The sequence below is a fragment of the Vidua chalybeata genome, chromosome 3, assembly GCF_026979565.1.
Source record: "Vidua chalybeata isolate OUT-0048 chromosome 3, bVidCha1 merged haplotype, whole genome shotgun sequence".
NCBI classification, from domain to species: domain Eukaryota; kingdom Metazoa; phylum Chordata; class Aves; order Passeriformes; family Viduidae; genus Vidua; species Vidua chalybeata.
In genome coordinates, this window is record NC_071532.1 from 99429843 (window position 1) to 99450328 (window position 20486).

The 20486-nt window shown below is 37.6% G+C and overlaps 1 protein-coding gene and 1 long non-coding RNA gene across 2 annotated transcripts in view; one reads left to right on the forward strand and one right to left on the reverse strand.

The window, feature by feature from the left end:
- Positions 1–108: 108 nt before the first annotated feature.
- Positions 109–2520, reverse strand: LOC128785772 (uncharacterized). The gene is made up of 3 exons (XR_008430025.1): positions 2355–2520; positions 2102–2150; positions 109–385 (listed from the first exon to the last, which is right to left on the reverse strand). It is a non-coding gene; the product is annotated as an uncharacterized LOC128785772 (long non-coding RNA).
- A 5452-nt stretch (positions 2521–7972) lies between these two features.
- The window catches only part of GREB1 (growth regulating estrogen receptor binding 1), an 85122-nt gene continuing 72608 nt past the window's right edge, over positions 7973–20486 (forward strand). The window contains exon 1 of the mRNA XM_053939374.1: positions 7973–8081. The gene's annotated coding sequence lies outside the window, so the exon portion shown is untranslated. The remainder of the gene's footprint in view (positions 8082–20486) is intronic.

Consider the following 20486-nt stretch of genomic DNA (forward strand, 5'->3'; position numbering starts at 1 on the left):
TTTGCTTTAAGAATTATGAACTAGGTTGCTTCTCCCACCCACATTTCAGGTGAAATTTCTAGTTCTGATTTCATCAGACATGTAAAACTGCTAGTCTGGTATGAGGAATTCAAAGCCATGAACAACTTTATTCATATTCTAATGTGTCAGACCAAACAAGTCATACTCTTATCATCTTGAATAAATACTGAATTAATTTTCATTTACAGTGTATTTCATAGCCCTTCCAGTTAGACAGTCCTTTAGAGTAACTTATGGTATCAGCAGTGATATATCAGATGCCTCAATAGAGAATGGAGTTTTCTTCAATTTTCAGTCAAGTACTTGCATGGTAATAGTTGACCTTGTAGAGAAGTGTAGAACTGAGGTGAGTCGTTCTTGTGCTCTAGTGAATCAACAAGAATAAAAGAGGGAAAAATGTATTACAGCTCCTCAAAGACAAGATGTCTGTGTTTTGGGAGATTTGGAGTTGTGCATTTAAAGACATCATGCAAATGCTGGTTGTCAGTATTGCAAGGCAAGGTTAGACTGCTGCAGGTGCAGGTTTTCCTATCATGAAAGGGACACGTGATTACACTAAATAGTAAAAATGCTCATTTTTGTGTGTGCAACATAACCTAATTGCTAACTTCTCTGTGGTAATGTGTGTAGTTCCATGAGGAATGAATATTTCTCACTCCTTTTTGTATTCTGGAAGATGTATTTTATCATTGCAATTACATATTGTATAAACCCACTGTGATAAAGCAGGTTTTTTCCACCTGGAACAGCAAAACGGTTTGGAGTAGGGCCATGTTAGTTTGAGGTGACGTAAGGAATGTGCCAAGCAGTATTAAAGTCGTTGAATAGGAGTTGGTGGTGGCTGTTGGCTGGTCAGATGTTAGAAGGATGCTAACAACTCATAATTTGAGGATTAGGATGCATGAATTCCTGTATTAACCCATGTGGAAAACATTGCATCAATGTTTAACTATGCCGTTATTCTAGCCAGTCATAAGATCAAATCCTGTTGTTCCCGTGCTTCTCTGTCCTTGCCTGCTGATGTTATCTCATGGAGCAAAGAAGAGCCCCACTTGGATTCAGATTCAGGAAGTGTTTTCTATATTTATATGAAAATTAAAAAGACCTATTCTTTTACATGAAAATTAGATGTTGAAGTAATTTCCTTGACTGTCAGGAGTTTTTGCTGTGGCATTCTGCTGATAAAGAGTTTTATTCTGGTATGTTATTATTTACATTTTACAAAGCTGATAATTAAACATAACACATTCTTTATTAGAATCATCATGAAGATGAAAATGTAAATTATACCCCATTTACTGTTGTCTTAATACATATTAAAATGACTGTGCATTCTTTAAACACCTCCAGATATTAATTGTATACAACATGATTCTTAAAATAAAAGATTTGCTTATTTATCTGAAATTGGTTTCTTTTTCATTACATTGATTCTTAATGTGCCACCAGGGGGCAATAATTCATTTCCTAAATCTGATCTTTTACCATCAAAACCTGCCAGAATAGTGGATTCACTAATATTTTTAAATTATTGTATCTGAAAGGCAAAACATAAGTTTCTTAAAAATGCTTCTTAAATTACTTGTAAATACTTTGGTAAATACTTGTAAATACATGGTAAATACTTTGCCGTGCACTTCTTAGGCATGGCACATAGGTTTTACTTTTATTTTGAGCAGCTGAAATTTGCTTTGTAAAAGTTTTTACTGGTAAACTTCATGCAGCAGTGAAATGGGTGGATGGTTTGTATTTAATGCAGTATGAGTTTTTTTGGTGGTTTTTATATTGCCATTGTAATATTCAACCTTTGTTTTTACTCACATTATTTTCCCACTCTTTTACTTTTTGCTGCACTAATATACTAATAATATTAATTAGCCTACATATGTGATCCTGAAATTAGAAATACATCCATTAAAGAGTACCTTACACCCTTATATGATTTTTTTTTCTTTCTTTATGTATACAGTGGTTACAGCATTCTGGAGTTAAAGCCAAGGCTGCTTTCTGTAAAACTCTACAGCTCTGTATCAAATACAATCTTTCATTTCAAGACAATGATCTTGTAACTAGATCTTACATTAGGTGCACATGTATTGCTGAAAAGATGAGCCGGAGGAAATATATTCCTGCAAAAGTGCAAAAGTACAAAATCATGAAAGACAGCAATAGCTGTAAATATCTGTTTGAACTACATAGGGCTATAGAATTATCCATTTTTTTGTATAATAGTATGTCAGTCTGTAGAAGCTTCCAGGCCTCCCTAAGGTCCTCACCACTGCATAACCACTAGGTATAAAGGTATAAATTTTTATGCTGTAAAATGTAGTTACTTAAATCTGTTTCTGGCAATAGTAGAATTTTTCTTGATGTGCTCTGCGGCGTTGCGTTGTTTTCCCTGATCATGGGCAGCTCTGGAGAGCCCGGCAAAGGCGCTGCTTCTCAGCAGGACCCGGGGCTGCCGCTTGGCCTGGGCACTGCTGCGTTCCGTGCACCGGTGATGGGGCTGGCCACGCTCTGTTGCCAGGGTGAGACAAAGAGGGAAGGAATGTCCAATCTGTCCACGTGGTTGGCTGGAGAGCTTTTATTTGTCACGTGGAGCTGCGATGGAGAACCATGGCTCGCTCCCTAGGGCCGCGTGGACAAAATTGCGCTGGGACTTGGGGCATGTGGGATTTTATAGGGGGCGGGCCGAGGAGGGCAGAAGCCCTCCTGCCCAATAGGGACAGGCACCGTGCTGGTGACGTGGACCATGGTGACCAACGGGGACGCGACAGGGGCAGACACAGGGCTCTGGGACGAATGGGGATGTGGGGATGGGGTAACTGACAAGGAAGTTTTAGGAAAGAACAGAGGGGGGTTACTGGAGTGGCGTGGGGAAGCCCCAGTGGCAGGCAGCCTGGAGCGAACCATCGCGGAGGGAACAGGGGTGTACAAAGGGGTACACAGAACCGGCTAACTTGACATTATAAAACCCCTAATCTGAACGCAACCCGGGATGCAACAGTGCTCAGCTTAATCTGCTTGAAAACAATTCTTCCTGTGTACATGGCCAATAGTCATCCTTTAGTCTAAGAAGGCAGATCTCCTATTTCTTCACTTTGTTGTGTGAGTATGAGGAAGATTGAGTCAGTTAATCAGATCAGAGCAGCACAGTGCTAAACAGCATTCATTTTTCTCATGTCCTGAAAGTCACTTAAAAGGCATGGATGTGGTATCACATTGGAGACAGGGTTTAGTTCATGATATAAACTGAAGCTCCTGCTTCTTCTACCTCTAATTTAGAAAAGAAATTATATAGATGGAAAAAGGACCCTTAAGGTGACATTAGGGTTGTGTAAATAGCAAGTACTTACTGTATATGAACACTGGTGTCTTACTGAAAAAAGTTCAGTGAATATTGTGTTCTTAGGAAGGTTTGGAAATTTGGCAGTAAGCCATCTGCCATTATATGACAGAGTCTGGGGGTTTCTAGGCAAAGGTCTTTACAGAGCCTGCTGGAAGTTTTCATCCATGCTGAGGAATTTATCAACAGAAGAAGATTCCTGTTGCAAAAAGTCATTATTATATTTTTTGTTTGTATCTTTTCTGTGGCAGAGGAGGTGCAAAATTCCCTGATGTATTTAATTTTGTCAACTTTAAATGTATGGAAAAGTTGAAATATGTCCTTATAAGGTGGTTGTCGTTATATCCCGAGTTTAAAAATATCCTTGAAGTTAGTGGGTTTTTTGTTGTTTTGAGGGTTTTTTTTTGGTTTTGTTTTGTTTGGGGTTTTTGTTTTTATTTTAGTTTTTGTTTGGTTGTTTTTTGTGATTTTTCATTTGTTTGATTTTGGTTTGGTTTTTTGGGGGTTTTTATTGTGAGTTTTTAAAAAATTATTTTATGATTTAATTTTATAATGTGAAAAAGTGTTATACAGTACCTACTTGAAATTAGAGAAGCTTGCTGTTATGTGTGCAGTGAGATTTATGATATAGCACATTCACTGATGGTGGGATTGCCAAGATGCATAAAAGTAATTCAAGCCTAAGACAAAGTACATTGGCCACTTCCATCCTTTCCTCCAGTTTCTCACTCTCTAATAGCAGTGAGAACTTGAAATGGATGAGAAATGTTGGGGCACCTGTTTGTGCTGAGGGAAGGTGTAGGAGAAGGAGATTCTGGGAAAGTGGGTTACCTGCCACTGAGAGACAAGCTGTATACAGATGCTGTAAAAAACACTGGAAAGCACTGGAGAAACTCAGGTACTTGTTTCCATTTTTGAGGCATCTGCATTCCTCCATGCTCTGCTAGTCCAGCTCCAGTGCTTCCATGTCTTACCATCAGGGAGTAACAGCCCTTGTGAACAGGTCCCAGGCCTCCAGCAAGATGAGATCACCTCCAGCCCCAGAGGATTAAAGCTAAGCAGGCTTTTCTGCTTCTCTTTTCATCCTTCCCTTCCTCTCACATTTCCACCACAAGCAAAATGGAAGGTAGTTTTTACCACTGAATGGTAATACCATTGTTTTACCACTGAGGAATGGCAAAATGCAGTTTTGCCTACAATACTGAGGAACCTTAGAGATTCATTTAGGTTGGAAAAGACCTCTAACATCATCAAGTCCAACTATTAACTCAGCACTGCCAAGTCTACCACTAAACTGTGTCCCTGTGTGCCCCATTGGCACATCTTCTAAATACCTCCGGGAATGGTGACTTAACCACTTCCCTGGGCAGCCTGTTCCAAAGCTTGACAACCCTTTTGGCGAAGAAGTTTCCCCTAATATCCAATCTAATCCTCCTCTGGTGCTGCTTGAGGCTGTTTCCTCTCATCCTATCTCTTATTATTTGGAAAAAGAGACCAACACTCTCCTCATTACAACCTCCTTACAGGTGGTTGTAGAGAGTAATAAGGTCTCCTTCAGCTTCCTTTTCTTCACCTTGAGCTGGTTCTGATCAGAAGGCAAATTCTAATAAATAATAATAAATTATTAATTGTAAATGACAATTTATATAATTACAGGAAAGGAAAAGTGATCAGTTTTTACAGCAGTGAGTTCTATAATTTTAACTTGTTAGAAAAAAATGAAGTAATTCTGTTTCAAATATGTTCCCTAATCATGTAATTTGGTACTCTGTAATTCCTGTGTTATGGGAAACTGGAAGAATTTCTTTTCAGTGCACTTTTTCCATATTATTCTCAACTAAATATTTCAATAGATATTTATCAGCTCAGTTACCAGTTTTCTAATTTCAAGAATCCTAACCTATGTAATCTGTTTTTAGTGGAAGTTATTTCAAATCTCTAGTCAGTAGGTTGCTTTTCTGTTCTGCTGTAGCCTTTTCAAATGTGACATTTGAAAGGAATAACACTGTAATCTGAAAGGGGGGAAAAAAGGGGGAAAAGGAAATTTTTCCCATTGTTCTCCAACATGAGAACAATAAAGCTGTGGATCAGATTGTCCAGAAATGTTGTGCAGTCTTCATCCTTGGAAGTTTCCAAGGATACAACTGGATATAGCCCTAAGTAACCTCACTGCATAGCTGACTAGTCTTTGACTGTGAGATTGGGTTAGACACAGCTAGTGGTCCCTTCTAAGAAGGTACCCATTATCAGATACCCAGTCAAGGTACAAGAAGTCGTAAGTATAGACTTAATGCAATTTCAAACTGATATTTTCTTCTTTATTCTCTGTTCTTTTTCTAAAACATAGTGTGTAGCTTTTCTACAACTGGTGAGCATTGAGCCGTTTAGAGAAAACTGTCTATGGTGCTCAAGCCCCTCTTTACCAAGTGGCTAGTAGTCCATCATTATGCATATAATTGGCAGTTGCAGCCAGAGCAGGGAAAAAAGCATCAAAGGCTGGTGTTGTGAAGTGTGGCTTTGGGAGAAACATCCCTCCATTCTCTCTGTGCCAGATTACTTCCCTGAATTTGGACAAAAGCAAATAGTAAGGAGAAAGTATGTTTGGGATTGCCTGGTTTTTTGGCTGCTGCTGTTGGCTGAAGCAGTGGCAAAAATGTTGGTTCAAAAAGAGCGAGTTGTCTGCTGCAAGGGAAAAGGACTGCACTTCATGCCACTGGTGTGTCTATTGCCCCTGGTATGCTCCCACACTGGAGAGACTCAGCAGAGTTGGACCCAGTTTTAATTCCCTGACCATTCTCCTGCTATCTGGATAGGTGACTTCTGCTGGCTGCTTTTGTTCTTCCACTGATCTCCAAATCTCTGTAGAGTACCCATACTGTCAGCATCTTGGCTCTGAGTGCCACTGTGGCTTCTTAGAGCCACAAGGCAGATATTTTCTTGCACATGTGTTGTTTTTCATTTAGTACTTAATTGAACTTGCCTTTTCAATAATCCATTGCTATGAGAGATGCCTGCAACATTTCACTGTCTGTATTTGTGTATCCTGAATAGTTTTCTGTCACTTCCACGTTCTGTGCTGTACAAGGTATCAAGCTTCATTAAAGCCATGTTCCCTCATCAGTCAGCCATTGGTGATCCACTCTTCTACTACTGAAGTTGGTTTAAGGTGTATATATAGGTCTTAATCTTATAGCTGGTAGTTCAACAGTTTTGTATTTTGTGTAAACAACCTCTGGTCCTACTGATATGTTACTTCCAAATGATCGGTCCATTCTAAAGCTTCCTTTGCTGACCATCAGAAAGAAGTTCTGACCTTCAGAAATTGTGCTGACAAATGTGACATCTCTGGACTGTTCTAGAAAAGCATGTAGATGATTTTATAGAGATATTTTAGCGCCAAAATAGATAGAAATCTGATTCTCTCTCCTTGTTTTAACCTTTTTTATTTTTAAAGTTTTCCCGTTCTTAAAACAAAACCTCTGACTTAGTACAGCTTAGGAGTGGTACAGTTTGGTGGCCATACATCACTGGTGAGAGCCAGAAGTGTCACGAGACCTCAAGAGGGAGACCCTGTCCACCTAAATAAGGTTGTATAACCTTAAGCAGTCAAGATCTTTTAGAATTCTTCAGCATCACTTACATCTCTCCACAATCTCTGTAACAAATATAACCACTTTATAAGCACTGTTTTATTATGTGTCTAAAATTAGGTCCTTAAGAAAAACATGCTGGTTAGCTGTAATTATATGTGATTTTTGAGAGCCATGTACTGGTTGCCTGAAAGTGCTTCTAATCACCATAACTGCTCAAAGTGAGAAAAGATCCCTTGAACACATTTGTCATTCAAGCTGAAAAGTCAGAGAACTTGTGCTGGTGTTTTCTGTGATTTTAAAGGGGTTATTTCATAGCTCATAATCTTAAAAATTTTTACTGATTACTTTTTCCCTTTCATTCTCTATTGTATCATCAGAGTACGCTGGTATTTAAGTCTGGCTTTGCAGGGGAAAAGTTTGGAAGCTTCTTTACAGAAAAGCTATTTAGAATAAAGCTTGAGAAACAAAGAGCATAAACAATAGGTAAACTGGATTTGGGAGATAACTAGCTATCCAGGGCACTTTTCTTTATCTGTATTGATCTCTTAAACTAATCTCCAAGTGGCAGGCTTTGGCTACTGTGACTTGATTTTTTTTTAAACACAAAGATAAACCCCCAAAGTTTCCAATTTCTCCAAAAGGCTTCCACTTTCCCTTTATATCCCCCGTCTTGCCTGTGCATTTTTTGTTTTATAACTCTTTTTTCTCCGGGTTTGCTGAAATTGTCTACACTTTAGATCCCAGAACCGACTAAGGCACGTCTGGTTGGGAAGATACCATATTCCGTGGGAGGCAGGGGTGAAGATGCCTGGGCGGAGAGGAAAAGGCGGGGGAAGGGTGAGGGGTTGTATTCTTGACCTTAGGTAGCTGGTGCTGAGAGGTAGCGCATTGTGTGGGAGCGCAGAGAGAGCTGGAGCTCTCTGTGGATGGGAAGGAGGGAGCAAGGAGGAGGGAGGAGGAAGCTGGGACAGCGAGGGGGGAGGAGGAGGAGGGAGCAGCATCTCTATCTTTCTTTGCAGACCACGCTGCTAAACAGCGAGGGGAGGCTCATGCGTCCCTAATATCCATCACTCCCTGCTTCCAGCGTGGTCGTAGACAGAGCAACAAAGAGGGTCTCAGAGGTAAGAGCCGTACAACTTGCAAAGCTGTAGCTTCTGCCAAAATGAGGGGAAGCAGCAGCAACAATAGAGAGAAAAGATTATCAGCACCTGGGAATGCTCCGAGACGGCAGGGGGGTAAGTGGAAGCTCAGCGCTCCTGACTGTTAGGGAAGTGTTAGTCCCAGCAGCAGCAGGAGCGCAGTTAGAGGGGAGAAGGGCAGGTCCGAGGGGATCGGGATAGCAGCCAACAACCCTGAGCTGCGGGCAGCTCGTGTCCCAGCTGCCTGGGTGGGAAGAGGAGAGAATAGGGTATAACTGATACATGGATAAATGGGATTTAGCAAAGGATAGAAATAGTTTATTACCCAAAATATAGTTTTGGAGTGAACAAAACAATTTTGTTCATGTCAGAAGAAAAAAAAAAAAAACACAAAGTTAAAGTCTGCATATTATTTTGACTTTTTTTTTTACTTTGAAGTTTGATTTTTCACTTCAGGACAATGTTTCAGATTAAAAATCTGAAGCAACAACAAAGAAAAAAGACAACATTCCCAAAATAATATGCTTTTAAGGTCAAACAAAATGGGCTGTTTGACAATTGTTCTAAGAAAAATACTTGTGATACCAAAACAAGGCATAGTGTTTGAACTGAGAAATACTGTTTCATTTCATTTAGGAAAAAATCAAACTACCATTTTATACTTGCCTGAAATGAGATTTCTAGTTTTGTGTTTTCATCCACTCAGACTAAAAAATCAGCAATTTGGTTAGGTGTATTTATAAAGTGAAATGTTTATTTTTACTTGTGGATACTGGGAGCTTAAATAAAGGAGACAAATTATAGCATCTCCACACTGCAAAAATCAATGTTTGCTTTTTACTTATGCTTTTTCTCATTTACTTTACTTTTTGAGGTGTAGGCTACATTGGTTTTGATCTAATACTTCATAGACCCTTCTGAAATTTTTAATTAATAAAAGTTATAATGTCAGTGTTTGTTGTTAAACATGTAGAACTATGTACCATGAAAATTAACAGTGGTTTGTATGTCTTATGAATGAGAGTCTTTAGGACCTTATGTTGGGTTTTGTTTTGATTGTATTGTTGGTTTTGGGGTTTTTTTTGGGTTGGTTGTTGTTTTTTTTTTTTTTTTTTTTTTTTTTTTTTTTTTTTTTTTTTTTTTTGTTTTTTTTTTTTTTTTTGTTTTTTTTTTCTTGGGGGGGGATTTTGCTATAAAACATAGAATCATTCTCTGAAGCTGGACATTCTGGAAATGCTTAATTAGAAGTTTCTATGTTTTCATCTCAACATTAGGTAACTAAAATAGCTGTAGTGAGTTGATTTGTGTGAGAGAGGAAGTTGGAACCACCTCTCTGGTGCATTGGGAACTTGGAGGTGGTAGAGCTAAGTTTGATTTGCTTTTTTGTCAGTGTAAATTTACTGCTACAAATGCACATCAGATCAACAGCAGGGTCTGTACTGGTCTACATTGCCTCTTTTTTCTTATAAATGAGAGAAAAGACACATCACAGAAACAGGACTTCTCTTCCACCAGTGTTTACAGTTATCTTAATTGCTATTTCAGGGCTTATTTCAGTTATATTATTTTCAGAATACAAATAACAGTCTGTCATTGCTCACCATGTCTGGTGTAGTAGTTGTCACCTGTAGCTTTGATATTTACTTAAGTTAGTAGACAATCAGGGGTTTTATTATAAAAGAAAAACAAAATAAATTGCTTTCCTGTCAGTGTACCCCCTTGCTTATACAACTAGTTTGGCTTTGTTTGGTGGGTTTTTAAATTTTTTTTTATTCTATATTTTGATTTTCTGACTTCAGGAACAACTGATACATTTTTGAAACCTCTTGTTCTGTTTTGTCCTTAATGTACAGCTGTTTAAGAAAATACTGAATTAATTGAGGCCTTAAAAATGATCTTTTGTTTTCTTAGAAAACCTAAATGTACTATGTACAAAATGTTGTTTTTATTTTTACTTTTCTTCTTGGTTTTGACTACAGTTTTGATTTTCTGTGGCTTCTGTTAAAGAAATGGCATGTTCTCACTTAGGAAAATTTTAGCTGTATTAGATGCATAAAGAAACAATAATAAAAGAACCCTAATACAAATCTACCATTGCAGGTAAATTTCATTTGAAGCTAACATTCTTTTCTACTTAGACAATAGTTAGCTATTGTTTTCTTAAAACAACTTTCCATGAATTGTATTGTTCTTGAAGTTCATAAGGGCTGGATTCAAAGCTCCTTGAAGTCAGGAAGAGACATTCCATCGACTTCAAATGGCTTTGGATCAGGCCTGTCACGTGAGATTAGCTCCTGACAGAAGATGTAATAAGCAGAAGCCCAGAAAGGAATGATTTAGGGATGGAATTTCAGTCAGGCTGTGATCATCTTTGTGTTGTGAATATCTCTTAGGCACAATGTTTTTATTTTCTATTGAAAGTGTCTATATGCCTTGGTATTGGGAATATGGGGTTTTTCTTTTCACGTATGCCTCAAGTCTGTTGTCTATTTCTGTCTGTATTTAAATTCTTAGTTAGGGTAGTCTGTCTTTGGATACAATAGCTTTGAATCTCTCAGATGAGATTTCGTGTTATTCAATAAAACTATGCATAATATGCACAAAGTTAAGGAAGGAGTTTTCTAATGTGAAATAGCAAATTAAAAGCAACGGTTTGAATTCTGTTTTTTCTTGTTAAACCAAAAGAATGTACTCTGTATAAGAAATTACTGGTTTTCATAATTTCTCTTTTAATAAAATAGCACCTGTCCCCAAAACCCAGAAATTATTGCTGTATAAAAAGTGAAAAGTGGCAATATAAGACATTTACAATTTTTCTGCATTTCAAGCTTATGGAACTGTCACACTGTAAAAGTAACAATGAGAAAAAACAGTATAGTTTTGTATAACAAAATAAAAGGAGGACATTTTGCAGCAGAAAGGAGGGCATTTTACAGCAAAGCTAAGTAAAGCAAAATTTGGATTAGTAAGTTGTAAACTTTAAAAGGCGATTCTTACTAATAAATCAAAGCCTGTGAGACTCCCAGACCCTCTAGTGATGCTGGGCATAGTTATCTTTACGGAGAAATTGCATTTGGTTCTTATTGATTGTGGTTTTTCTAATGACTACAAGGACTGCAAGGTGAATAATAAGTGATCTCTCACTCATTTTTTTCACCTTCATACCAAATAAAGCATTTACTTACTATCAGCTGAGATCAGGCAGAACCTGGGATTTATTTCTTGTGAATAAAAGCTACATGAGGGGTATAGAGGGCTAGTGGAACTACAACCAACCAAAATCTACATGAAAACATGCCTACTTTCAAAAAACATGCCTGCATTCATGTATTCCACATATGCACAGAGAAAGTATTGCTTCCTGAACTACAGCTGAATATTTCTTTGCTTTTTTCCCACAAAGACTGTGGTTAATGATTCAGTCAGTTGGGAAATCTGACTAAATTTTCAGAACTTTTATGCAGACTGTGGCAAAGAAATACTATAATTTACTAAGGAAATTCAAATGTATCACTAATGCTCATTTTATAGATATTTGTAGCTGTACTTTTATAATTGTACTTAAGGATTCCAAAGATCATTGGTTTGGTTTTGGTTTGCCTTCATTTGTCATTATCCATGTACTGCCTTTCATGCTTAAATATTTATGTGAGGAAGTAAGGAAGTCTAAGAAGTAACACTGGCAATGGTGTATCTCTGAAGAAAAAGTAAAAGAAAATTGCCATTTGCCTACATTGTATACTGTAGGAAAAATTCTGTAAAATAGAAATAGTGAGCAAGTATTGTATGAAGAAAATACCTTTTTTCTAGTCAAACAGCACAGCAGTACTTCATGTTCTAAAAGCAATCTATAATTATGCATATTTCTATAACTATGCAGTAGATAAAAATGAATAATTATTTATAGAAAGTTTATTAACATCTCAGAAAAGAAGATGTATAGTAAAAACATAGAATTGTAGGATATCTCAATTTGGAAGACATACAGATCATCGGCTCCAATTCCTGCTCCTTGCAGGACAACCTAAAACTAAACCACATAACTAAGAGTGTCATCTAGACACTCCTGGAACTCTGTCAGGCTTGGTGCTGTGACCCTGTGCCTAACCATCCTCTCACTGAGAAACTTCTTCCCAGTGTCCAACATGATGCTGTCTTTCCCTGGTTCAGCTTCATTCCATTCCCTCAGGCATTCCCCTAAAGTCTTGCCTTTGACACCATCTTGTCACCCTCCTCTAGACAGACTCTAGTAGTTTGATGTCCTTCCTAAGCTGAGGCACCCAAAATTGCACACAGCCTTGGAGGTGGGGCTGCACTAATGCAGTGCACAGAGGGACAATCACTGCCCTTGTGGTTGGTTGTGCTGTGCCTCGTAGGACATGGTTGGCCCTTTTGGCTGCCAGAGCATGCTCAGATTCACATTTCCATTGATCCAAACCCTCAGATCTCTTTCCGTAGGGCTGCACTCCAGCCCAGTTTGTATGTTTAACCAGGATTGCCCCATCCTAGATGGAGAATCCAGCTCTTGCTCTTGTTAAATTTTCTTTGCTTGGTATTGTGCTGCTCCCTAATCTCTGCAAGTGTCTCTCTATATTAGACCTCTTGACCCTTGACTGACTCCACAGCTCCTCCTGTGTTTTTCAGCAAACTTATCTCCTGTGTCCAGATAATTTATACAAATTTTAAATAACACTGGCCCTAAAATTGAGACCTGTTGAACCCTGCAGTTGACTGGCTGCCAGCCTGATGATACCCCATATACAATAACTCTTTGAGCCCTCATTGTCAGCTTAGAAAAAGATGTGATCTTACCAGAATCCTCAAGAGAAGTTTGTCTTCAAAATGACAGTGACTTTTGTTCTGTATGAAATAGAAATTATATAACTGTCTTGAGCATCTTTGAAGTATCATCTGGGAATTTCACAGTATTGTAACTTAGAAGAGACAACCTGCCTTTTTCTCTATGCGTAAAGCAGCAAGAACATTAAGAAAGGCATGAAATCAGAGTTATAAGAACTTGAATTTTTAGAGTTACCTCCTATTTGCCTACACCAGCCCACTGATGAACATTAGTACCAATATGTTCATGTGGCCTCAACTTGATCTGTACGCTGCTTCTTTTGTAATTCGTGCATAAACAACAGTTTGCAGCCTAGACAGACAACATGTGTTTTAACTTACGTAAATTACCCTGGCCTAAGTGTATGCATGCTTCTTCAGCTGCTCCATCATAGCTACTTGTGGCTAAAAGCTTTTGTCTTTGAGGCCTTAATAAAGAAGGAGACCTTCAGTTACTTTGAACTAAACCACTACTATCTTGCAAACTGTGTTTCCAGTTTCATGCTCAACATATCTTTAATTCTTCTGCCATTTACTTCTTTTTCCATCAAACCTAATAATAATCTTACTTTCTTTTAGTGGGCTGGGAAAGTGGAAGTGGGAATTTTTGGCAGGCTGTTAATTTAATGTACTGGTCTACAAGCAATCTGTACACTGACAATCCTACATCTTCCACTTCAACTGTGACATAGGGAGGTTTAATACAGAAGGGAAAAAAGCTCCTGTTCAGAGAAATAATAGGAGGAACAACTAGAAAATCAGGTAGTGTTACTGTTTTCCGGGGAGATGTGCTTAGCACTGGTGACAGAATAAAAGGGAAATGCTGTCTTTTCCTTGGGATTATTAAGCAGACATTGGGTTTGCTGATGCAAAAACTGATCTTACTCATACCAGTTCAGATAGCTGTGTTAATGAATTTCTTTGGTTAATGGACCCACTTGTCCTTAATGGACCTGTCTTTGCTCATCCACTGATTATTCCTTTTTTTCTGATATGCTCCTGCCATATATTTCTATAGCTTAATTCACATATGCTCTGTATGATCTAGAAGATTGCTTCATCTGGTTAATTTTGTGCTCCCATCCATCAGAGTCATGAAGCCATAACATCACTCTGCATATGGATGTTTTTGTATGGAGGCTCAGTCTATCTAATGGGCTGCCTTCCCATGTGGGGAAACCAATGATTCCAGGTACTGTACATGTCAAAGTAGATACATGTCTTTATTTGCAGTTTGCCTGATTAGTAGAGAGCTTAGAAAATTGTAGTATTCTCCAGCTGTATTGCAGGTCTCCTACTGAATTTCTCACTGCATATGTAATAAAATAGATGTCGCTAATAAAGATCTAGATAATGACTTTAAAATACTCAAAAAAGGCAAATGCTTAATTATACCTATGCATTTCTAGCATTTAGTTATTACTGTGCCTTAAAGGATCCCTACAATCTCAAAAGGTCAGGTTACATTTTTCAGTTAAAATACCAACATCTGTACATTTCAGGCAGTGATTATGGATAGTTCTTCTATAGATTTTAGTATGTCTTTCCTTGTGTCTATGTCTTCTTTTATTCAATGAAGTTTCCCAATACATTCTGATGCTTATTTTATTTTTTTCAATTTCTTTTATGCAGGCAGCATTTCATATGCACAAGGGAAAGGCAAAGGCAGCTGTGGGATCCAGTTGGGTGTATCAGTTGGTGTGAAAAAGAGTGCAGCAATGGGGGCAGATGACTTGGCTTGAGTTCATTCCCAGGTTTCAGCCCACTGACGATGTTCACTGCATGAATTGTGTTCTCTCTTGGGTTCTCTTTAACAGAAATCCAGTGATTTCCCTCTGAGGCAAACTTAAGCATTGTTCTGGAGCTAATTTATTTCAAAGACTGCTCCCACTCAGCAAAGTGGATGACACAATTACTTATGACTCTCCTAATTCCACGTGATTTTCTAATACTATTGAAGTAGGTATCTTACCCTGTGTGTATCGTGATGCAACATCCCTGATCATGTATCACATGCTTTTAGTTCCATGCCAAAAAAATCCTGCTCTGATAAAAGCTTCAATACAGCCTGCATAATAATGAAATTTAACTCTCTGGGGGAAAGACCACACACAAATAGTTATGTCAGGGCCATGGAGGCCCAGCTGAGGCCCAGAGACACTTTGTCCCAGCATCAGGTGAGGTAAACGCAGTCCTGCAGTGTGAATCCAGCCCTGGACATAAAGGCCTGGCATCTCTTCCTGGGCCAGATGCTTGTAGCTGTAGAGGTGCAAGGTCATGCTGACAGGTCAGTCTGGGTGGGAAGTCATGATGTATAGGATGGCAGCAAGAAAACAAAGCTTTATGAGTGGTGCTATTCCCATTTCGAATTAGCTATACTGCTTCACTGTATTTTCACTGCTAGGTGGCATTGCTTTTGCATGTAATTTGGTTTCTTTGGCAGTGTGTTCACCTTCTAAAAACAAAAGGCCGTCTTGAATTCAAGCTAAATCTTACTCAGTCGAAATGATCCCTTTAAACCTTGCAAATGAGATGTTAATTCTACAGGGAAAGGTTTCTAAGGTTTGTTTGGGTTTTTTTTTTTTTCCCATTGTGTGCTTCTGTGGGTCCAGGATGAAATAAACTTTTCTTTTTAAGGTACAATTTTTGATATATCCAATTAGAAATTTCCTTCACAGTTGTATTTTTTAGTTTATGTGGTGAGAGTCTGGAAACTCCTGAAGATGATGTCACAATGGAGAAAGAATAGTCTGACAAACAGCAGGACTGCAAAGGAATAATCTGTTCCTTGTATCTTCTACCTACATCAGAATTAAGTGTAGCTGCAGCCACAGAATTTGCCAACACTCAGGGCTGTGTATAAATGCATGCACATGAAAAGCTAGTGTGTTTTACTAAGGCTTTATTCACACATCCTCTTCTGACTGCAACTGTGCTGGCTGAGATTAGGTTCCTGCCCTTAGTAACTCCTTACTGCACTTCTGCCAGAGAGGTGACTGTGCCAGCAGAGCTGCTCCTGTGCATGGCTCCTAATTCATTTTGCTTGAAATGAATAGGGCTGCTGAAGATCTATTACTACAACAGTGTTAACTTTCTTTTACTAAAGAGGGTCAGAGATTGCTCACAAGGAAAACAATGTGTGTAAAATTGGCAGGGCAATAATTTCCAACATCAGAGCAGTAATGAGCCTCTATAAAATAGATTGTAATCTTCAGTGGGTGCTGCCAGAACTGGAAGATTTGTTGATGGCCTTGTGTGCCTTTCATTTATGTCACTGATTTTTCATATTTTCCTCTTGCTATCTAGGTATGATCTTAGGTTTGTATATTTGTTGCCTGTTCACAGGTAGTTTGTTTTATCCATGGTCAGGATTCAGTTAAATGAAAATATTTATAGACTTGGGATTCATTAGGGTTTTTTTCCCCCCATTTTAACTTTATCTGTTTTGCATTCTTGCCAGAGCTGCTCTGAGGGCTCTGTACGGATTCCGAATCAGGCCTCCTGTTCTGTTTAAACACATGCAATTCATTTTAAAAATAATGAGATTAAACACTGAACATAAATCGTCAGGATCTATCACTGAACAAAAATCCTTGGGGTCTGGTTTAATTCAAAACCCACCAAAATCAGAAAGATCAATTAGAACAGCCCTTATGTGGCTACTATCAGCATTTTGTCTGAGAACTTTATGAATTCCAAAACTTTTTAAAAAACACCTTTTTTCCCCTTTGCTATTTTTTTTCTTGTTGGTTTATGCCTTATTTTTTTATGGTAGTAAACTAATATAGAGGAGAAGAGAGTTTTTAAAGATCTCAAGATTCTTGGCTGTTTGAATCCCATACCATTCCTTTTGTGAATTCAGTTTCACTCTTTTCTGGCAGACATGAAAATAAATAAACATTGGCTGAGCTGAGTAGATAATATTAGGTGATATAAAACTGGCTTTAAAATAAACATTATAAATCCCAGTGTTTGCATTATAAATGATGAATAGTTTGGCTTTTAAAATGTTGATATTTATCTGTTATTCTATATCTGTTGCATTAACACTAGTACATCATTGACTTTTAAATTAGGAGGAATATTGTCAGTGTAGAAAAAAATGGTATTGATGCCAGTTTGAAAAAAAATCAATGCAAAGCAATTTATCATTTGGGCGTAGTTTATTAAACTAGAGATAGTTTAGAAGCTTGTATACTGTGAAATCCATCACATTTTGGACCAGACTTTGTCCTCATTTCAAGCTGAAGAACTTCATGGCAGGATAATATTTTAGCACTGTGTTACAAAAAAATTGTTGTCAAAGCACAAGAGACTGAATACTAGTTTGGCTAAACTCCAAATTTGTGCATACATATGGATTGTCAGTAGATTGGTCTTGTTAAGAGGTTTTACTTGTATATTCAGTTATATATTTGGAGTGGGTTTTCAGCAGGATCTTCCATAATAATAAAGGAGAGAAGGGTGTTTCTCTAGGTGTTTGCCTGACTTCCAGTGTTTTAGCTGGATGTGTATTATTTCTGTTTGACCGTTTTGTTCAATTTCAGTCCCTCAGGTGAAAAATGAAATTTGTCTAAAAGTGCTCATGATAATCTCTGGTAGTTTTGTGGAAAATTATTCTTTAAATATCTGGAAAACAGGAAAACTGATCCAATTATCAATCACACATGTGTGTAGAGAGCGAAACAGTTTGAAAAAAAAGTTAAAATCACATTTCCTTTTAAAACAAGAATGCATAGAAATTTATATCAGTCCTTAACATACAGCATACACACCACTTAAAATGTGAATGTTTATTGAGTGAAGTCATGTCAGCAAGCAACATCTTGTTTCTAACATGCATGTTAGAAATAGAAATCTGTATGACACTGGCTAGGTAGAAATGCTGTGGGTACATGTGCACACTTAAGGCATTATGTGACAATGTCAAGGCACTTTAGACAGAATGATTGGCTTTTAGAAGGCAGATGTTTGGTTTCAAAACCAGAAAAATCAAAAGTTTTTTTTTTCTTGTTGACACTTTTCCTTCTACTCTCTTTGTAAAATCTTTGGTGTTCCCACAGGTACATTAGGACATGAAGCACTTATGGAAAGTAAAATAAATCCTTAGCTTATTGGCTAAATTTGGAAACAATTTTTTGGCATTTCTGACCATCCTTCAAATAAGGATGTCAGAGTGCAGAGGTCAGGGTATAGAAGCCTTGGGGTATCAAAAGGTGGTGAGAAGAATGGCTGGGATTTCCAGCAGCCTGAGAGTACTCTTTTGTCTCTGGTGGTCACTTGTCTAGGATGATGCCTGTGGACATCAAAGAAATGTACAAACAGTGTTATCAAGGCCTGTCCTTTGCCCCCTCCCATGTAATGGGCCTCTTTTCAGGAAAACATTGGGAAAGCTGAGAAAGCGAGTTGTCCTATCATAGTGCTATTAATTCAGCAAGAAAGCAGATCAATAACATTTGCGCTAGCCAGTAAAACAATCTGTTAGTTTCTAAAAATGCAGATTAGGCAAGCCTATAAATTAGACATTGTACATCCAAAAATCAATTTTAATTTTTTTTTTCATAATGTGTGTGTAATGAGACCTTAGTTTCAAAGAATTTTTTGCCGTTTTGGAAATATTATGGAGAACTGGTCTGAGAAAATGAAACAAAACAAACCCCCTTTAAATCTTCCTTTAACACTTGCAAAGAAGTTTGGTTTGTGGGGTGTTTTGTTTGGTTGGTTTTATTAATGTGTTATATGTACTGAGGTATTGTTGAAAAGAAAAAGGAGCCAGTATTTCATGCAATTCATGCTTGAAATATTGACTTATGCCTGGAAGAGTTATGCCATCATTTTTAAGATAATGTATTTCAAATCCATTCAACCTTTTAATATACTGATGAAGGAACAGCTATTGTGAGCTGTTTGTGCTAAATGCAATAAATTGTAATGAGGAAAAAAAAAACCAAAGCAACTGTTTGCTTCTTGTAATTTTGGAATTTTTTTTAGAGATCAGAGCTCTTTAAAAAATTCCAGTGGTGAACAGCTGGGATAATAACCTGGTCCTGAACCATGTAACAGCTTATTAAGCCTAAAATAGGTACTAACAGAAAGGAAGGCAGCCTAGAAATGGGCTTGTGCTGGTGATTCCTATGAACCAGACTCCGGGGTTTTTAGCTGATTCAGAGCCACTGATAGTGCCTGTGTCATTATGCAGTGCTGCTGCCATTCTTGAACTAAGTAGGCACAAGGTAAAAACATTCTTCACAGGACTGAGGGCTCAGAACAATTTCTGACTATAGATCAGTCTCTAGAAATATTTGATAAACTTAGTTTTTAGGATTCACTGCTGCACCCATTTTGCTAAGAGTATATTATAAATTAGCATGTACTTGAAATCTTTAATAAAATTAGACCACATAAATACACATAATTGCATTATAGTCATAAGAAAATGACATGAATTCAATATGAAGATACTTAAACCAAATGGTAATATAAGTATTGAAAACAAACCTGTGGTTGAATCGACAGCACACTAAATAGAGGAAATCGAAGCTGAGATTTTTCAGCACGTGGTAATATGATGTCTTTAAATATAGCTAAAAGTGTAAGTGCAATGTGCTTTTGAAAGTCTGAAATGAAACTACTTAAGAAGCATTGTTTTTCTGTCATAATTTATTTTACTGTGGTTTAGGCCTGAAGAGAAAACTTTGATATAAACCTATGACTTAAGTTTAACTGGGAGAACATATATATCATTGTTGCTGCATTAAAGTTTAAAACAAGCAACGGATGTTCTGGGATAATTGTTATTTATTTGGATGGATATTGCACTTGAAAACTGGCATTTGGGGCTGCTAATATGCATCATTACTACCTTCCTATACCCTCATTTAGTAAAGAAGATGAAGAGCTGCAGATTTGCTTGTGTGCTTGAGTGACCTCAGAGAGGCTACATGGTCATATTCATTTTCCTTGCTACTCTCACAGTCCAAATGCTTTTCACTTGCGGAGTATGGATCTTGAACACAGATACTGTGTATTCCATAGTTAGCATATCTTATAATAGATCATATATCATATAATAGATCATATCTGCTACTTCTGGGAAAAAAACATGGAAAACAAAGTATTGCATCTCCTATAGCATTTTAACCTTTTTCTTACTACACCTGTGTTTTTTTCTTGTCATAGTTGCATCCTGATTTTGCAAACTTCTCTGTCCCTAACTTTTCACAAGAGAATATTTTCAATGAGTGAAGAGCATCCTTCTCTATTAATTGGAGAGGTACAGATTTGGTGGATGGAGTGTTCAATGCATGAAATGTTAGTAGGCTCTGTTGTGATAGGACAAGGAGTAATAGTTTTTTAAAAAAGAGGTTAGATTAAGATTAGATATAAGGAAGGTATTTTTTTTTAATAGAAGTGCTGAAACACCGGCATAAATTGTCCAAAGAGATGGTAGGTGCCTGTCCCTGGAAACATTCAAGTTGGATGGCACTGTAAGTGACATGGTTAAGCTGCAGATATCCCTGCTCATGGCAGGGAGGTTGGACTAGATGA